The sequence below is a fragment of the Pleurodeles waltl genome, chromosome 1_2, assembly GCF_031143425.1.
Source record: "Pleurodeles waltl isolate 20211129_DDA chromosome 1_2, aPleWal1.hap1.20221129, whole genome shotgun sequence".
In the NCBI taxonomy this organism is placed as follows: Eukaryota; Metazoa; Chordata; class Amphibia; order Caudata; family Salamandridae; genus Pleurodeles; species Pleurodeles waltl.
This window is the reverse complement of record NC_090437.1, coordinates 577,782,255-577,801,415: the sequence shown is the minus strand read 5'-3', so window position 1 is coordinate 577,801,415 and position 19,161 is coordinate 577,782,255.

The following is a 19,161-nucleotide window of genomic DNA, read 5'->3' as shown; positions in this document are numbered from 1 at the left end:
CCATGCTTTGTTGTTGCATGCAGGGCTTGGTGTTAGGATGTGTGGTTTGGGATGTTGGGACATTCGTGAGGAGTTGGAGTGATGGGGGTGAGGGTGGGGGTATGTGATAGCATGCAAGTAGGGTGGGGGATGTAATAGTTAAGATTTGACTTACCAGAGTCCATTCCTCCATCTACTCCTGCGAGGCCCTCAGGATGCAGAATCGCCAAGACCTGCTCCTCCCATGTTGTTAGTTGTGGGGGAGGAGGTGGGGGTCCACGGCCAGTCCGCTGAACCGCAAGGTGGTGTCTTGAGACCACGGAATGCACCTTCCCCCATAGGTCGTTCCACCTCTTCCTGATGTCATCCCTATTTCTTGGGTGCTGTCCCACTGCGTTGGCCCTGTCCACTATTCTTTGCCATAGCTCCATCTTCCTAGCTATGGAGGTGTGCTGCACCTGTGATCCGAATAGCTGTGGCTCTACCCGGGTGATTTCCTCCACCATGACCCTGAGCTCCTCCTCAGAGAACCTGGGGTGTCTTTGCCGTGCCATGGGGTGGTGTGGGTTATGTGTGGGGTGGTGTGTGTAGTGATAAGTGGGGTGATATTTAGTGGTGTGTTGTGTGAGGTGCTTAGAAGTTATGTGGGTCATGGTTTTGTGTGCCTGTGGATGCTTGGTAGTTGTTTGTACTGTCTCTCTCTGGCCTTCTCTCAGTAATTTTGTCGTAGGGGTTTGTGGGTGATGTGGGTGTGTGTTTTATATTGTAATGGGTGTGTGGGAGTGGTGTGTGTATGTGTATCAGGTGTGTGTATTTTGAATTGTCCAATGTGGTAGTGCTTTGTAAATGTGTGTGTATTTTGAGCGCATCGGTGTGTACCGCCAATGGAATACTGCGGTTGAAAGACCGCCGCGTGGATTCGTGTGTCATGATAGTGTGGGCGTATTTCTGTTGGCGTGATGGTGGAGGTTTTGTTTTCGCCAGTTTATCACTGACCTTTGATGTGGCGGACTTGTGTGGGTGTCTGAATTTTGGCAGATTCCGAGCAGTGGGTCATAATGACCGTGGCGAAATTCCGCTGCCGCGGCGGTGTGTTAGCGGTCTTCTGCATGGCAGTAAGCGGCTTTTACCACCGATGTTGTAATGAGGGCCTATGTCTTTTATTTTCTTTGTAGGGCTTGCAGTCAATTTGAGATGCCAATAAAGGAGGGGAGAAAGAAGAAGAAACAACGCTACTACAATTAAGTCTCCAAACGTGAAGCACAGCCACAGGAAGAAAAATGTGGTAAAAAATATTGTAATTAAGTAAGAGAACTTAGGGCCTGATTTATGAAAAGTTTGTTCCCCCGTTGCACAATTTTTTGATGCAAAAGCAGTGCAAACTTACAAAACGTATATATATTTGTTGTTTGCACTGATTTTGTGTCAAAAAATTACGCAAAGGCGGAGCTAACTTTTCATGATATATTTCGTACATTTGTACTGCTTTTGAGTCAAAAAATGATGCAAAGGCGGCCCAAACTTTTCATAAATAAGGCCCATAGACTTTTATAAAATTAAATAAACAGCATCATGTAACCATTCTTCGGCAGGTGTAGTATTAATGAAGATTTGTCAACATGTAAGTAAAAATTCTATTGCTTTTTGAACAAATATAATTCCAGAAAAGAAAGAGAACAACCAGATTTAAAAAGAAGAAGTTCAAAAAGCTTTTCAGACTTCCTTCCTTAGATAAATAGTGTCTAATATTATGAAAAGCATTAAGACAGTGAAAAGCAGTAAAGCATTGTAAAACCTAAAAAAGGTTTGTTGTGTCACTAGTAGACAAGGTGTTTGTAATAAAGAAAAAGCTATTTATTAAGAGAAAGCCATTATAATATAAGAGTTTGAGGGTTACCCTAGCTAAACATGTTTCAAGGACATCCCATGTAAAGAAGGTGGCTGCTAGCTGCTTCAGCCTCCTTAAAAGTTTAAGGAGGATACTGAAATGGCTCCGTATGGAGACCCAAAGGAAAGTGATTCAAGGATTAATTTTATCCCGCCTTGACTATGGCAACTCACTTTACCTTGGCTGTTCAATGCTTGTCATTAAAGAACTCCAGATGATCCAGAATGCTATGGCCTGAATACTGCTGGGTATTCTGAAAATGAAATATGCACGTGCAGCACTCAAAACTCTTCACTGCTGGCAATCCATTGTAGAATACAATTCAAGGCACTTTGGACCATATTTATGAAAAGCAGCACTTTTCATGTGCCCCAATGCACCCCCTAATACCACCATGTGTGCGCCGTATATATGATAAGGCACACCATGGCGCATGCTAGGAAACTAGCATCAGACATTTTGACAGTAGTTGGGCGCTTTGCAGGATTAGCGCAAAAAAAATGTAATGCTAATCCTGCGAAGTGAAAGGGATGCATATTGAAAACGAGGAAAGCGTCATTTTAACACCTGCCTTAGGCAGGAGTCAGACATAACGCAAAAAATGGTGCAGTGGAATCTTACAGTTTTCACTGCACCCTTTTTCAGGGCCTCCTACCGCCCGAATGCCCCATTTGCATGCAACTGGAGGCATAATGTGGCGTGCATTTTACCACTTTGTAAATATGACGCAGCGGTTTTGCTAACCTAATGCCACATTAGTGTAAAAAAATTTAAGCTAGGTGGCACAAGGGGCTCATAAATATGGGCCTATGTATCATGCATCGGGCAAAATGTAAAGTGGGCCCACATATCCTTTATCAGTTGGTTACCCCACTATCAGACAAACAGATTTCTCAGATAAAACAATCTTGGTCTTCTCATTGTCTCCAGAATCAAGAGAGCTAAAGTTAGAGGTTGTTCTTCCATATATCTTGCACTAAAACTCAAAAACTTATTACCTACTAGCCTGATGCTAGATGACAACCTAATGGGCTTCAGGAAGCAATTGAAAACCTTCCTCTTTCCCTAAATATTCCTAAATATCTTCACTCCAGCTGGGACTGATAGTGCTGGGAAGCTCGTTGCAGGCAGCCATGTGCTTTACAAGCCATGTGAATAGAATTCCTATTTTGAAGAGAATGAGAACATTTAACTGGTTAGGTCACTTAAAAAATGCCTGCAAAAGGTTAAAGTTAATAAAACAAACTTGTTGCAGTATTTTTCAGGGACAGCAAAAATACAGTTCCAGGAATGAGGCATTTTTTTAGAGTTATTTACAGGAACATAAATTAGTGTTTGCAATTGACAGAGCAGAGATAGTTGTGCATATGAAACCAATGAAGATACCCTGTTTGAAAAAAATAGTGTCTACGAACTTAGAGAAAGTGCTAACTAATGCAGAATTAGGTCAACGTCCTCAAAAACAAATTTTTGAGTGGAAGTGTAGAAATGTATGCAACATAAGACAAGAATGTATTCATGAACTTAGGCCCATATTTATACTTTTTGATGCAAAACTGTGCATACTCCGTTTTGCGTCAAAAAGTATAGCCTCATTTCAGAGTGCCAGCTGAGCGCCAAATTTATGGAATTCCGCAAGTCTAAAAAAAATGACGTTAGTCGGGTGGGGGTGGCGGTATGGGAGAAGTGGGTTTTGCACCAAAACGAGGTTAGGCTGGTTAGAGGCAACAAAAATGCCTCTCACCAGCCTAGCATAATTTGCTGATGCAAAGCCATCCATACCACATGACTACTGTCTTAGAAAAAACAGGAGTCATACCCACCACCCCAATAACCAGCAAAGGGGAACAGTGTCACTGGGCATGGCCATTGCACCCTGTGCCATTCAGGGGGCACCAAGTTGGGTCTCCATGACCCTTTGATTTAAAGAAAAAATACTTATTAATACTTACTCTACGTACCTGGGATGGGATCCCCCAGCCTCCGGTGTCCCTCTGGTGTGAGTGAGGGTGTTCTTGGGCCTTGAGGAGGGCACCTGTGGACCCATTCCATGGTGTTCAACCATGGAAATAGCTCCCCGGGTTTCCCCTAATGCCTGGTCTGACCCAGACGTTAAATAATGATGCAAAGAAGGCTTTGCACCATTATTTAGCCCCCTCCCACCCATGTGTCATTTTAGCACACGGGTATAAATATGGGGATACCACCAACTTTTAGATTGGAACCCATACCTTGCATCTCTTTGATGCAAGGTAGGTTCACACATCTAAAAACTGGTGCAAACTCCAATATTTTGACGTTAGATGGGTCTAACATCAAAATGTAAATATGGAGTTAGTTTTGCAGCGAATTTGCATGAAAAAAGGACACAAATTCAGCACAAATGGAGAATAAGAAGAGGAACTGTGGAACAAAAATGTAACTCCTACAAATCACTGATCCTTGTTGAGATAGAAGGCTGATAAACCCTCATGGAAATTCATTGCCTTGCTTATCTCAACAGATTTATGTCAGTATTTTCCATCACATACGGATGCTGTCTGTGGATCACACTAAAATGTATAAACCAGTTAGAAGGTTAATATCTGTAAAATGGCCAGCTCTCCAGTTTCGAAAACTTAATGATGTGTTACTAAGAGGTAGTCATTCTGAAGTCAATTCTGATATAGAAAATATGCAGATTACATATTTTGGACTTGAAAGGAATATAAGGACAATGAGATAGTTGTGGAGACGAAGGCCCATAGTTATACTTTTTTAGCGCCGCATTTGCGCCACTTTCTGACATAAAAGCAGCGCAAACTTACAAAATACAATTGTATTTTGTAAGTTGGCACCGCTTTTGCGTCAAAAAATGACGCAAATACGGAGCTAAAAAAAGTATAAATATGGGTCTAAAATTTTAGAAAATTGTACAAATGAAAAGGCAACTGCAGAAATTCCAAAGTGTGTGTTTGTTGCTTATAAACTCACCACAAACCACAGGTAAAAACATGACATTTGTGAAAAAACAGGAGACTGAGAGATTTGCAATACCTTAACCTTACAAAGATGTAGAAGAATAGGTCACCTGTCTTAGAAGAGGCAATCCCACCTCAGTTCTTTCTGCTCAGCTTGAGAAATTTAATTAAAGCAGAAGAAGAAATATATGAACATGAATGACTGATATTTTAAAGATTGTATCAACTGAAGCAAGCAAAAGAAGAGCCGGTAAGTGTGTGGGAAAAGTGTTTAGAACCACAGTGTTTTCCATTTTGTTTCCTACAGGAGAAGGTGGTCATAAAGGTAAATGTCCAATACAGATTCCCACATCAGTAGATAGATTATACTCTGAAGCTCGTGCTTGAGGCAAAACATACCACACATTTTCCACCTCTTGTTTGACAATGATCTTTTTAAATGCTGTTTTATGCTATTGGCCTTGTTATGAGAACAGTGACCTGGTTTAATGACATCACTGCACGCGATATTGTAGAAAAAATACATGGTAAAGGTGAGGTACTAGAAAGTAATTTGATGAACATCAGGGCTTGCCACAGTGGTATCAATGAATATCGTTTTGTTGCCATGGTGATTTAAAGTGTATGTTGTGCACCTACCATGTTTGTTACTTTGAGCTGTACAGAGTATGTTTGGGATGATTTTGCCAACTTTCTCAGGTAAGGTAATGCATACATTGCAGAGACAGATTTTAAGTCTCCAGCTAGATTGTGTTCCATTGATCCTGTGAATGTTTGTAGATACTAAAAGCACAGATTTTGAGCCGTGTTCCATTTTATCTGTAACAAAATTAATCCTCAGCTGGGTGAGATTGTGAACTTTTCCTGGAAAAATAAATAGCAAGCTAAAAGTGCCCACATATACTGATGTTATTGTGGGTGAAAGATGCACCAAAGTGTGGTGTAGATACTGATAACTCAGGCCCTCATTACGAGTTTGGCAATCTTTTTGGAAGACCACCGTGGTGGCGGCTGCCAAAATACCACCACTGTTGGCAGTATCCTGATATTACCAGCCACATACTGAAGATCGCCCCAAAACAGTCACAAAACTGAGACTGCCAGGGTGACCGAGAGCTGCCCCACCACCAGCACTGCCACATCAACAACATTCCACCCTCCATATCACACACCACAAATGAGCACAGCAGTCATTGTACGGCGGTAAACCAATGGCAGTGTGAACTGCTGTGGTCAAAAACACAGCTCAGCCTGAACACCACACCACATTGGACTGTATGAATACCCCACACCTGAGACACATACACACATTAGACACACCCACATACACCACTACAAAACACACCCCCACACAACCCACAACCCTTTGCAACTACAACCACAGATAGACACAGCAAGGACCCACAAACTGACAAATTAGCACTGTTACAACATAAGCATATATGCACTTCACACTCAGCACACACCATACAACTGCACCATAAACACTATACACAATTCACAACTGCACCCAAACACCACAACACACCAGCACACAATACTAAGCATCCCACACACCACATCATGCACCAAACATTCCACCATTGCACACAACACCCCCTCAAACACATCACTACCACCATGACATGAACAAAACCGGTGATGGGCCCCCACCTCCTCCCCAAGAGATAACATCATGAGGGGAGAAGGACTTGGCCATCCTGCATCCGGAGTGCCTGACTGGAATAACCAGAGGACTGGATTCTGGTGAGTCACAAACACTCCCCTGGCACCAACGACTCCTGTACAGCATGTGTCCTCACCACCCTAACACATCCCAATTCTCCCCATCTTACACTTACTCCCACAATAACCTAATGCTCCTCCCCCATGCCACACCAACCCACTGCCACTATCCCCACACAGTCCGTCCCTAACGCATGGATAGCACTTACAACGGCAAGCACTACAACTCCCACAATGCATTACTCACTTCACATGAAAAGCTGTTATTCCCACTTCACAGTGGAACACCTGCATGTAAAACCATCGCACCAGCTACACCAACTGGATGCTTCGACTGCGTACCACAACAAGGCAATGACAGCAGTGTTATCCACTATCCAGAACCCTCAATGGAACATGGAACCAATGTCACAATCCTTCACCCTCAAACAATGTCTGCAGTGCTGCATCTGTCACTGCCATCAATGGGAAGCAAGTCAAGCCACCGTATGCATCAGACAATGATATGAACAAGTATACTTCCACAATGTAACTCACTCCCTCCACAGGAAACCCTGCCACTGCCACCCTGCAGAGGATGCAAGAGACAGACAGCCCACTCCAGGATGAAGGACCGAATGAGGACTACTACTCTGGATGTCTGAACATTGAGGACTTACCTGCCCCATATGGGACAACTGGTCAGTCCACCACCACCAGCCTCACAGTGCCGACATCTGAGCTTCCCATCCCTGTTCAACAACAGCACAGCCAACCCCTCATCCCCAATCCTGTGTCCTAAGGACTGCTCAATCAGCATTGTGCCCCATAGTGCAGGGACCAGAGTCTACCCCTCACCCCCAAGATGATGAAGGTCCTGGTGTAAGTGGGAGTGGGCACACCATGCCACGGGCACAGACACAGGGGGCCAGGGGCAGTGGGAGGGCACCTGTGGGCTAATGGATGGGGCACCCAAGGGGAACAACTGTCCAGGAGGCCATCTCCCAAGTCCTAGGAGCATACCAGCAATCCCAGGACAAGATTGGCCAGATACTCTCCAACTTGTATGAGAACCAGAGACTGCAGGGGGAATACCATCAGGAGGCCCTGCAGGCATGCTCAAAGAACTAACAACCATACTGCGTCCGTCATCCACCCACCAGCAGGCCCCTTCCACTAGCCACATACCAACTGAGCCATAATGTGTGTGACATGGCTGTTCCTCAGAATAGAATGTAGGAGTAATGCACATATCCAGGAAACCTGGCTGTCACTTGGGAGATATACTGGTCAGGGAGACACACCACTTGGACATGTATGGAGTAAATGTTTTTCCTGTTCCTGTACAATTGTTCATTAACTCTAGGAGGGATAAAAGCAAAGTGGGAGCCATCTATGGTCCCTATCACATGAGGGGCATGTCCCATATCATAGAAGTCAGCTTTAACAGTGGGTAAATTCCCACACTGGGGGAACCTGATGTAGCTGTCCAGGTGTTGGAGCAAAGCACACAGTACATCCTTCAACACAATACTGAACATTGACTGTGAAATCCATACAACTATGGTTACTCCATCTATGATGCAGCAAGTGACTGCATATGTCCTTTTATTGTCATCAGTCCATCTAACTACACTGCTCATTAATATCACATGTGTGAACTAAGCTTTGATGTGTGGACATAGTCAATCTATGCAATTGTCACTACATATCATCCAGGATGGACCTATAATTCACCTACAATACACAGATGACATCTAAAATGGAAGCCGCCTGTCCTGCATACACAGGACAGATGGAAGTGACCTCATTCCACCGGTGTTAGTCATCATGACGGTAGACGGTGGCAACCGCCGTGCAACTCCTCATTGAATAACATTGTTGCCTATGGGAGACTGGGACCTATGAAGATCACTACCGGCGGAGACGGTCATGTAATAGGTGGCCGTGACTGCCATTTTCTGTTGCATAAGTCACGTGAATCCTGATACTTGTGCAAGGAAGTTCTCCACTCCGTAAGCTGCTGTGTACTGTCTCTGGGAGCCAAAATGCCATGTCCTGTAGTAGGTAGGCCCCTTGCCTTCAGCCAGGAGGAGTTGGAGAAGCTAGTGGACAGGGTCCTACCCCTGTATGGACCATTGTATGGGGCACCAGAGCAGCAGGTGAGTCCAATTATACGGTCCTGTCTGATAGTTGTGTGTGTGAGGCTGAAAGGCATTATGACAATGCACACGGAGTGGAAGCATGCAGGTGGCAATGGAGTTTGTGCTTTTGTGTGTAGGCATGAGATGTGTCTGATGTGTGAAGTTCACTGCTGTTGCTGCGATGCCACTCTACATGATTTTCTCCTTCTGTCTGTGACATCCATGCAGGTCAGCACCCATCAGAAGAAGGGGATTTGGCGTGCCATCGCTAAGCAAGTGTGGACCACAGGGGTCCATAGACGACGGATCACCCCTGCAGAAAGCGGTGGGAGGACCTGAGACGCTGAGTCCGTAAGACCCCAGGGCTAGCTGGGGATGTCCTCCCAATGAGGGAGGGGTACCCGTCAGACTCTGACCACCCTAATGGCCCGCTTTTTGGCAGTGACCTACCCTGATGTGGATGGGTGCTTGAGGGCAGTACAGCAGCCATAAGGGGAGTAAGTACACACTCACACCTCACTAATGTTTGGCTTGTATGGGTTTGAGTAGCCTACTAGTGGTGAGATATAGTGTGGCTCTCTTTATAGATGCACATGTACTATGGATATCAGCCACCCTGGCAGGAATTGCATAGGGTATGGGTGCCAATACCATGCAGACAGTGACTTATGAGGGGACTGATTCTGTGTGTGGGTTTGTCTAGACACCCTTCACATATTTTGAGGGACCTGCCCTTTCCATCAGCATCAGTATACCTGAGGGGTTAAGCCATTGCCATCAGTAGTACTCTGCCACAATCACAGAGGTAATTTCTGAGTTCTCAATCAGTTGCCTTTACCTGAATGTGTAGATGGCTGCAGAACACCAAGTAGTTACTGACCACATTGTATATGGATTTGTGGGCATGCTACCTTCCCATGCATGATAATGTTGGTTTAGATAGTACAGGATATGTCAAGTTAATAGACCATGGAAATATGGTAATTGCAATGCAAATGTGCATTGTTATACCTGTCATGAAGTCAATGTGTGCCAATGTTCCCACATTAGTAGGTTTTTTCTGCATAGCTTTGGTTTCCAAAAGATGTCCCACAGTTATGCACGTCAATGTAAAGGCATGCCCTGCCATGGCATACCAGCAGAATGATAAGTTGTTGCTCTGTGGTAAGGATGGGTAAGTTCTGACCCATTCTATACTTTCTTTCTTTCCCACCCTCCCTCTCCTCCTCTGTCTTTGTGTGCATCAACATCATCAGGCAGGGGAAAAAGGGCACCGGACAGTGGGGAAGCTGCCGCCCACAGGACCCAGGAGGCTGATACCAGCAGATCTGAGGGTACCAGTGGGACAGAGGGTGAGGGGAGTGCCATGAGTAGACCGGAACTACAACATCCTTTTCAGATTCCTCCTCCGATAGATGCTCCCTGTTAGTGGCAGACCCATTTGGGATGAGCCCAGCACCATCCTTGTCCACCACGCCTATCCCAGCACCACCCTCCCTGTAGCTCCCCTCCCACTTGCCCATGCCCACTCACCCAGGAGGGTGGGCATCTCCTTTGCTGTAGCCACCTCTGCTCCTGCCCCAGTCAGCCCTGCTGCCCTCAATGAGGAGGCTATTGACTTCCTGAGGTCCATCTCTATGGGACAGTCTACCATTGTGAATGCCATCCAGAGACTGGCATCACAGATACAGCAGAGCAATGCCTACCCGGAAGACATTCACAGTGCCCTGACTGCCCTGCAGAGATCCTTTCAGACTCTAGCCTCATTGTTGACGGCAGCCGGTGCCCCTTCATCTTCCGTCCCCCCTCCATCTAGTTGTGCCCAATTCCACACACCTCTCCAACACCCATCCAGAGCACACAGTCAGACCACCATTCATCCACCTTAACAGACACGGTTCGCTAGGACAAACACAAGCACCACAGGACCCACCACTGCCATGCACACAGACGACACACATGCAGACACAACAACAACTACTCCCTACACAGACTCCCCTACCACCTCCTTCCTACCAGACACTACACCACTCAAACCTGCTATTACAACAAAAATATTCCCAGATCCAGCCACAAGTCCCCTCATACCCACTGTCACCACAATAGCAGACTCGCATACATCCACTCCGTACACCACATGCGCACTCACCATGACTACGAACAACCCTACATGCAGCACATCCACCTTACCTTCAGGAACCACCAAAACAGACACTCACACATCCACCCTGGCATATCCCTGCATCTCCTTCCCTCTTCCTCCCAAGACACCTAAACGCCTGCACTCACCCACCCAACAGACATCCAGCACACACATGACTTTATGAGGTTTCCCTGTTCCCTCCCACTGCCCCAGCCCGCGGTTCCCCCAAGCACCCTGCTACCCTCCCCAAACCCACTACTTCCACTTCCCAGTCCTCTCATGCCCCCGATACCATCCATAGCCCTTCCCCTGCTAAAACTTCAACCCCCACCTGACAGAAGGCCATCCCTCTGAAATCCAAGGTGAAGGGCCCTCCCCCAAATGCTAAGGCTAAACCCAAACTCTCCCCAAGCCTGAACCCAAGCCAAAGCCCCCCCAAAACCAAAGCCCGCACCTCTGACCCCTCACCCCTGAGGTTCCTGCCTGTTCCATTGATGCCCCTGCCATCTGGAGGCCACTTTGCAGTCGGGAGTCAAGCTGGGGCCAGATACTTTGCCCTGTGTGCCTGGGGCACACTAGATTTTTAGGCTGGCCAGTAGGCCTATGTTGTATATAGCTGGACTTTTTAAAAATGATTTATTACAATACATCTGAACAATGGTACCATTGGTGTTGAAGGTTACATACTTGTCCTGCCTTTCCTTCACATGTATGTGTTGTATTTGTGTTATCTGATGTGTGTGTTCTGTGAAAGTAATGTGTTTCTGTAGCTGCATGAGTTGTGTAGGTGACTAGTGCTATGGTCTTGTTGTGATGTGTTGCGTGGTGTTGTGTGGCATTGTGTGGTAGTGGTGTGTGCATCCGTGTGTGTAGTGATGCATCTGTGATCTGTTTTGTATGTTGGGTGGACGTGGCGTGTGCTCTGACACGTTGTTTGACAGTGTTTTGGTTTGGATTGGCTGTGTGCTGTTGTTATTCCTTGATGCCAGTATCTGTTGTCCTGTGGAGATGTGTTTTGTGCCTCTCTGCCAATGTGTTTGTGTGATTGCGATGGTGTTGTTGTTGTGCAACTCAGTAGTGTTGTGTATGAATGTGTTTGACAGCAGCATGTGTGCGATGTGGTGTGTGTATGGCACGTGCATGTTAGCCATGGTGTGTGTGTGTGTATGTAGGCGTCTTTTTGTGTTGGTACAGGTGTCTTTTTGCATGTGTGTGCAGCAGTCGCTAGCCGTGCTGGGTAAATGTGTACTAATGCCTTTCCCTCCAATGTGTGCCAGGCGGGAGTACTTATGGGTGCTGTCTTCCTGCTGGTTCTGGAGTTGTGTGGCCATCAGGAGCAGTGGGAAGACTTCAAGTTCGGGTTCTATGGTGTCTGCAGACATGTCTGTGTTCCTGAAGGTGAGTGTCTCCTTTTATATTGTTCATTTCCGCAAGGCTTTTCCTGGCGGTGAGACCACCCCAGAAATCCTGGCAGTGTGCTACCTTGTAATATGCTTGGCAGAAACATGGACTCCGCCAGCCTGGATATGCCTACCGCTGGCCGTGTGGTCCGTCCACACTGGCGGTACTGGCGGTGTATTGGCTGTGTTCTGTTCGGATCACCACCATGGTCATGATATGGCAGTCTATTCTGCCGGCCTTGTGGCGGTGTGACCACCACAGCCGGCTTGGTAGTCCGGGGACCACCAAACACATAATGACCACCTCAGTGTTGTCATTCATTGAGGACTATCTAACTTGTGACAGTCGAGAAGTGTCCCTGTGCAGAACTCTTAAGCAACAGGTCTTGTGATTCCAGTTCCATAAATATGGCAAACATTATCAATAGAGATACAAAGCAAAAAGTAAATACTACACTAAGGGTCATTTTGGATTCCCTAGGCCTGTAACCTCCAAAGGATCAGTAAACAGTTGTATGTCTGTGGTAAGGCACACTGTTACATGGAAATCACCTAAAAATGCATAGAACCGTAAATTAATTGAGTCTTCAAAATGAGTGATTACATGTCCATGTGGAATGCCAACATGGATATTCTGTTTGTTGCTGACAATTCTATTGCTATAGCTCATTATGTCACTTCATATATAAAAAAGGCAGAAAAGACAGAAATGAAGGGTATATGGAAAAAGATAGCTGCAGAGAAGTCTTTAAGTAAAACACTTTACAGATTCAGTTTAAAGTTGCCCTCACACAAGGAAATTGGATCTCATGAAGCTCATGGCACACTCAGTTCTTAAATCCAAATCAATATTTTGGGCTAGTTTAGGCCTGTCATCAACATGAAAATGTGTGTTGAAACCATTTCCTGAAATTCAATATATTTCTCAGTTTGATCCAGAAAGCACTGAGCTCCTTAAAATGAATACAATGGACACTTATTACCCTATTCAGAGATCCTATCTGGAAAACCTTTGTTTGCATGAAGTACTGCAGCAATATAAAATAGATGAAACTATTGATCACGGAAAGTTGGGGGTGACTGGCTGTAATGGTTGTTTAGTGAGACATTCAAAACCAAGGGCGAGATGGATCAAGCTCCCGGTTTGCATTTCTTAAATAGCGAATTAAAAAAAATTGCTATTTAAGAAAGCAAAATGGGATGTATGAAATTTGCAATTCGGTAATAGCGATTTCTTAAACTCGCAATCGCTATTACTGAATCACAATTAGAGAAGTGGACTCCATTCATCCCTATGGGCCTACAGGCTCATATGTGTGAATGTTATTGCATTTTCCCAATTTGGGAAATCCAGTTAGGAATTTGCTAATTAGGTAATGCAAACCCCAGGGTGCTGGGGGCCTAAGGGCCCCCTCTGATGCAACCCAAAAAAATATTTGGGGACATGTGAGGCACACACATGCCCTAGGGACATTTGTGCGCTACATGTCATTTTTTTAAATGGATTTATGATGCATTTTTTAAAAATTGCACATGCTTACCACCAAATTGGATTTGGTGGTAATTGCATTTCCCAAATGCCCAATTCGCATTTAGGAAATGCTTGATACATGTACTTTGGAAATTGCAAATAGGGATTCCCTATTTGCGATTTCCTATTTAGAGAATCGCAATTTGTGATTCTCTAAATGGGGTCCCAAGTTGAAGGAATTGCTATTTTTGCAATTCCTTAAAATTGCACAGCGAATGCCTTTTAAACATTTGGAAAGATGAAATCCAACCAGAAGAAACAATTGATATAGAAGTTGCAAACAGCATTTCACAAGATAGCCAGGGCCCAGGGCCTAATAGTTAAGGTCCCCTTGGCCAGCCGAGAATTGAAAATGAGGCATCCATAGCTATAAATGAAGTGGAAAATGCTATGGGTCAAACGAGGAGTCAGAACATTGATGTAGAAAGTTGGCTCTCTCAACTAAATGAAAAACAGCTGAAAAACAACTGCAGAGCATGGACTCCTACATGATAAATTTGAATGTATTTTTATAACATTAAACCCTACATTTCGATATGTTCGTCGTCAGACAGGTACAGGTGAAAAAATTGCTGACTACGTTTGTTTACAGGAAAACTAGTTGTGATCTATCATGCATTGTAACTGCTCTTACTGGTCTAGCTACGCACAGCATTAAAGGAATCACGTTGCACAAACTACTTATGTTGCCTATGGAACATGACAACAAACTACAGTACCTGAAGTTATCTGGTAATGCTGTCAGGAACTATTCAGAGTTCTGAAAAAGTTAGGTTGGTATCTGTTAGAAATGGGGTTTTTGGTTGGCAGTTAGGTTGCCCTCTGTCCAAGCAAGAACCCTCACTCTAGTCAGGGTAAGTCACACACAATCCAAAATCAGCCTGTGCTCACCCTCCGGTAGCTTGGCACGAGCAGTCGGGCTTAACTTAGAAGGCAATGTGTAAAGCATTTGTGCAATAAATCATACAACACCATAGCATAACACCACAAAAATACACCACACAGTATTTAGAAAAATATATAATATTTATCTGGGTATCTTCAGGTCAAAACGATCAAAGTTGCAATATGAATTTCTAAAGATATCACTGAAAAGTGATATAAAGTGTCTTAAGTCTTTAGAAAGTAAACAGAGTCTCTTTCAAACACAAAGTACCTGGTTTCTGGTGGAAAATCTCCTCAGAGGGCCACAAAGGAAGAGGTGCGTGGAAAAAGGGTGTGTGCGTCGATTTCTCCCCAGCACACACGGACTTGCGTCGTTATTTTCCACGCGGGGAAGTTGGGCGTCGTTTTCCGGCGCGCGGACAGTCTCTTTCTGTGGGTCGCGGGGATTACCAGATGTCCCGGGTCTGTGCGTGGATTTTCCTGCTTGTTTTCCGGCTGCGCGTCGTTCTGCGGGGCTGCGCGTCGAAGTTTCGATCTCACGGCAGGCGTTGCGTCGATTTCTCCTGCGGAGTCGGGCGGCGTTGTCCTTGCGAGGCCGTGCGTCAAAGTTTTGATCTCACGGCAGGCGTCGCGTCGATTTCTCCTCCGGAGTCGGGCGGCGTTGTCCTTGCGAGGCCGTGCGTCAAAGTTTTGATCTCACGGCAGGCGTCGCGTCGATTTCTCCTGCGGAGTCGGGCGGCGTTGTCCTTGCGAGGCCGTGCGTCAAAGTTTCGGTCGTCCCGAAGGCGTCGCGTTGATCAGCGTCGGTGTGCGGCGTTTTTCTTGCCGCGGAACAAGCTGTGCGTCGAAAAGTTCGGCGCACGGAGCGTCCAAGAGGAAGAGTGAAGTCTTTTTGGTCCTGAGACTTCAGGGAACAGGAGGCAAGCTCTATCCAAGCCCTTGGAGAGCACTTTTACAGCCAGACAAGAGTTCAGCAAGGCAGCAGGCCAACAGCAAGGCAGCAGTCCTTTGTAGAAAAGCAGACAGGTGAGTCCTTTGAGCAGCCAGGCAGTTCTTCTTGGCAGGATGTAGTTTCTGGTTCAGGTTTCTTCTCCAGCAAGTGTCTGATGAGGTAGGGCAGAGGCCCTGTTTTATACTAAGTTGTGCCTTTGAAGTGGGGGTGAATTCAAAGAGTCTCTAAGAAATGCACCAAGTTCCCTTTCAGCTCAATCCTGTCTGCCAGAGTCCCAGTAGGGGGTGTGGCAGTCCTTTGTGTGAGGGCAGGCCCTCCACCCTCCCAGCCCAGGAAGACCCATTCAAAATGCAGATGTATGCAAGTGAGGCTGAGTACCCTGTGTTTGGGGTGTGTCTGAGTGAATGCACAAGGAGCTGTCAACTAAACCTAGCCAGACGTGGATTGAAGGGCACAACAAGTTTTTAGTGCAAAGAAATGCTCACTTTCTAAAAGTGGCATTTCTAGAATAGTAATATTAGATCCGACTTCACCAGTCAGCAGGATTTTGTATTACCATTCTGGCCATACTAAATATGACCTTCCTGCTCCTTTCAGATCAGCAGCTGCCACTTCAACAGTGTATGAGGGCAGCCCCAATGTTAGCCTATGAAAGGAGCAGGCCTCACAGTAGTGTAACAACGAATTTAGGAGTTTCACACTACCAGGACATATAACTACACAGGTACATGTCCTGCCTTTTACCTACACAGCACCCTGCTCTAGGGGTTACCTAGGGCACACATTAGGGATGACTTATATGTAGTAAAAGGGGAGTTCTAGGCTTGGCAAGTACTTTTAAATGCCAAGTCGAAGTGGCAGTGAAACTGCACACACAGGCCTTGCAATGGCAGGCCTGAGACAGGGTTAAGGGGCTACTGAGGTGGGTGGCACAACCAGTGCTGCAGGCCCACTAGTAGCATTTAATCTATCTGCCCTAGGCACATGTAGTGCACTCTACCAGGGACTTACAAGTAAATTAAATAGTCAATCATGGATAAACCAATCAGTAGTACAATTTACCCAGAGAGCATATGCACTTTAGCACTGGTTAGCAGTGGTAAAGTGCCCAGAGGTCAAAAGCCAACAACAACAGGTCAGAAAAAATAGGAGGAAGGAGGCAAAAAGTTTGGGGATGTCCCTGTCAAAAAGCCAGGTCCAACATGACCCCCTACCACCCTAAAGCCAGGGGAGAACAATCACTATCCTGATGTACTTCCCTGTTTGAGGCGACAGAACAAGGACCCAGGCCCACAACAGCAGGGGCATGCTCCAGTTCTTCGCCTTCCTGACTCCAATTGGATCACTCTGTCCATACTCTCAGGGCCCACTAAGCCAACCCATGGGGAACATTTCTCCTTACCTGCGGATCCCATCTGTGCAGCACCTAACCTTACTTTGCTCACAGATGTATCCCAGGAGCAGGATAGTACCACCATGACCAACACAGTGGTGTTGCCCACTCTACCCCTGGGGTGTGACACTTGTCCCCTCCCCAGGGATAACTCTGTCCACCCGGACAGCAAGCCACAGTGATTACTAACAGCTGCCAGGGATGAGAGCCAGGCCCCAGGCCTCTCAAAGCTCTCCAACCACTGTGGCTGTGGAGAGTGGGGGGCGGTAGCCCCAGGTGCTGGGCACCCTTTAACCACTCTCCCTTCCACCAGGTCAGGGATGAAAGCCTGAACCTGGTCCTCCCCTCTGGGGCTTTGTACCCACCCTCCTGGAGCGGTACCCCCAGAGTCCAACATGGTCAGGGTGCTTACAGAAGTCACCCTGTACCATTCCTCCACCAGTGCAGGGCTGTTAACCTGCAACTGGCCCTCCAACCTGGGGCCTGTACCTTCAGGTTGGACTAGGGCCCGGGGTGAGGCTTCCCTCCCCCTGCCCTCCCTTCTGGGGTCCAGCACCCTCCAACTAGGAGTGGCCTCCTCAGAAGACAACATGGTAGGGGCACTGTTATCAGTAGCCCCTCCCTCCAGGTCCGGGGGGACACCCTGAACCTGGTCTTCCAGCCCAGGGTCTGTACCCTCAGACTGGATCACTGCCTGGCAAACCAGGACTTCCTGGGAGGCACACCTACCCCCCACCAGGTCAGAGTTTAACCTCTGCACCTGACCATTCAACTCAGAGTCACCACCCTGAAGTTGAACAATTGCCTGGCACGCCAGGACTTCCTGGAGGGCACACTGACCCTCCACCAGGTCAGAGTTTAACCTCTGCACCTGACCATTCAACTCAGAGTCACCACCCTGAAGTTGAACAATTGCCTGGCACGCCAGGACTTCCTGGAGGGCACACTGACCCTCCACCAGGTCAGAGTTTAACCTCTGAACTTGGCCATTCAACTCAGAGTCACCACCCTGAAGTTGAACAATTGCCTGGCACGCCAGGACTTCCTGGAGGGCACACTGACCCTCCACCAGGTCAGAGTTTAACCTCTGAACTGGGCCATTCAACTCAGAGTCACCACCCTGAAGTTGAACAATTGCCTGGCGCACCAGGACTTTCTGGGAGGCACACCTACCTCCCACCAGGTCAGAGTTTAACCTCTGAGCCTGGTTCCCCAACCCAGGGTCACCACCCTGAGGTTGGGCAATTGCCTTGCACGCCAGGACTTTCTGGGGGGCACACCTACCCCCCACCAGGTCAGAGTTTAACCTCTGAACCCGGTTATCCAACCCAGAGTCAGCACTCTGAGGTTGAACAATTGCCTGGCACGCCAGGACTTTCTGGGGGGCACACCTACCCCCCACCAGGTCAGAGTTTAACCTCTGAACCCGGTTATCCAACCCAGAGTCAGCACTCTGAGGTTGGACCACTGCCTGGTACACCAGGACTTTCTGGGGGGCACACCTACCCCCCACCAGGTCAGAGTTTAACCTCTGAACCTGGTCATCCAACCCAGAGTCAACACCCTGAGGTTGGACAATTGCCTGGCACAGCAGGACTTCTTGGGAGGCACATCTACCTCCCACCAGGTCAGAGTTTAACCTCTGAACCTGGGTATCCAACCCAGAGTCACCACCCTGAGGTTGAATCTTTGCCTGGCATGCCAGGACTTCCTGGGGGGCACTCTCACCCCCCACAAGGGACACACCGTCCCCAAGGGCCACACAAGAGTCTGGTTGGCGCAGGTCTCCCGACCTCTGCCCATCCCGCAGAGTCTGGGTTTCCCCCAAACCAGAAACGGTTTCACCTGGGTCATTCCTGGGGGGCTCTGCTCTCAGAGCTGTCCCCTGACTCTCAAGGTCCTCCACTGGGGTCTGCAACCCCCTCTCAACCCTATGTCTGGACTTCTGCACCCCCTCACTAGGAGGGGTACTGCCAGACACCAGAACTGTTGGGATGCTGGCTACAGTCACCCCCCCAAGTTCTTCTGACACTGCGGGGCTTCCCTCAAAAGGTGGCCCTACGGTACAGGCTAGGCTTCCCTCCTGGTGTTCCCTCAGGGAACCCTCTAGGACCTGGGACCTACCTGGGACACTACAATCCTCTCCCACCACACTCGGTTGGGAACCACCTAGACCACTCCC